The sequence below is a fragment of the Myotis davidii genome, unplaced genomic scaffold (genome assembly GCF_000327345.1).
Source record: "Myotis davidii unplaced genomic scaffold, ASM32734v1 scaffold924, whole genome shotgun sequence".
In the NCBI taxonomy this organism is placed as follows: domain Eukaryota; kingdom Metazoa; phylum Chordata; class Mammalia; order Chiroptera; family Vespertilionidae; genus Myotis; species Myotis davidii.
The window spans coordinates 1002829-1004432 of NW_006294764.1; positions in this window are offsets into that span (position 1 = coordinate 1002829).

Sequence of the window (1604 nt, forward strand, 5' to 3'; positions counted from 1 at the left end):
CCCCCGGTCACTCCCGCTGCCGCCGGGCACGCCGCTGTGAGAAAGGCAGGGTCTCTGCAAACGCCGGGCGGGGCGCGGGCCCGCGGGCACTCGGCCACCGTAACTGAGCTGGGGGTGAGCCTGCTCTAAGCCTTCCGGGCGGCGGTCAGCGGGCATACTCTGGTTTCTCTTCAGATCGCATAAATCTTTCGCCTTTTACTAAAGATTTCCGTGGAGAGGAACAGTTATGAGTTTTCACTCAATTTTTTGAGGCCTCGTTTTTACGAGGCTACTTTCCGAAAGTTAAAAAATAGAAACTGGCTTTTACTCTGGTGCTGTATTTCATGGTTAATTTTGTGACTAGTACCCAACCTGACGCAACTTGTTGGAGGTTCTCAGTTGCTCATCTCCGAACAGGCTCTTTATTTAAATGCAAATCCGATCACAGACACCATCCTCTCCTTCCCTGGGCCCAAGGCTCATGCTCCTTCCTTCTTCGGGCCTCATACAAACTTATCAGGAGCCTACACTCCATCCTGTATAGAGCAGTTCCAGACCCACCACATCATCGTTTATCCTTTTAACCGGCTTTATTTGTTCGTTTGTTTTTGTTAATCCTCACCTGAGGATATTTTCCCATTGATTTTAGAGAGAGTGGGGGGGAGGGGAGAGACAGAGAGAAATGCCCAAGGTGTCTCTTGGTGGCCTCCCGCACATCTGACCAGGGCCAGCGTCCTCGATCATAATCAAACTCAGGACCCTTCAGTCCTCGGGCCAGTGCTCTATCCACTGAGCCAAACCGGCTAGGGCTTAACCGGCTTTATTTTTCTTAGGAACACAATCTACCTGATTATAGCATATATTAATCTGTCTGCTGTATGTTTCTCCTCCTACAATGGAAGTTCTGTGAGGAAGGGACTTCACCTAACTTGTTCTCTGATGGATTCCATGACCCCAAATCAATGTCTGGCACATCGACAACATATATTTGTGCAGCAAATGGATGAATAGATTTATTTTCTAAGTCACATATATCGTATTTAATCTCTCCCACCACAGTTATAAGCACTTTACAGAATTATTCATCCTAAGAATCCTATAGAATAGATTCTATTGTTATCTCTACTAGTGGCCCAGTGCACAGATTTGTGCACATTGAAAGGAAATTAATTAGAAGAAATATTTTAATATTACTATTCACCCTTTCTCTGTAATAGAAGTGTCAGAGATGAAAGAAAATTAGCAAAATGAAAATAGTACATGAAAATAATATATAAATTGATTAATAAACAATAACAGCATGATATAACAACAAAGACATGACATAAAAACAACAAAAATATGGTATAGAAACAACAAAAACATGATATAAAAACAACATTGATAAAAACAATGACTGATAAATTAATTAAACTTATTCTAACACTGAGGCCACTGTCAGACGGGAACAAATCAATTCTTGGAATCAGAGCAACCTCTTCTTCCGCAGATCCTGTTAATACTTCAGTTTCAATTATGTTAGGTTGAAATCTTGTGATAATATATCTAGTGCCATTACAAAGACCCCATTTACTATTAAGATTTCTCAGTAACATGAAGATTGCACCTACTTTCGATTCTAAAAT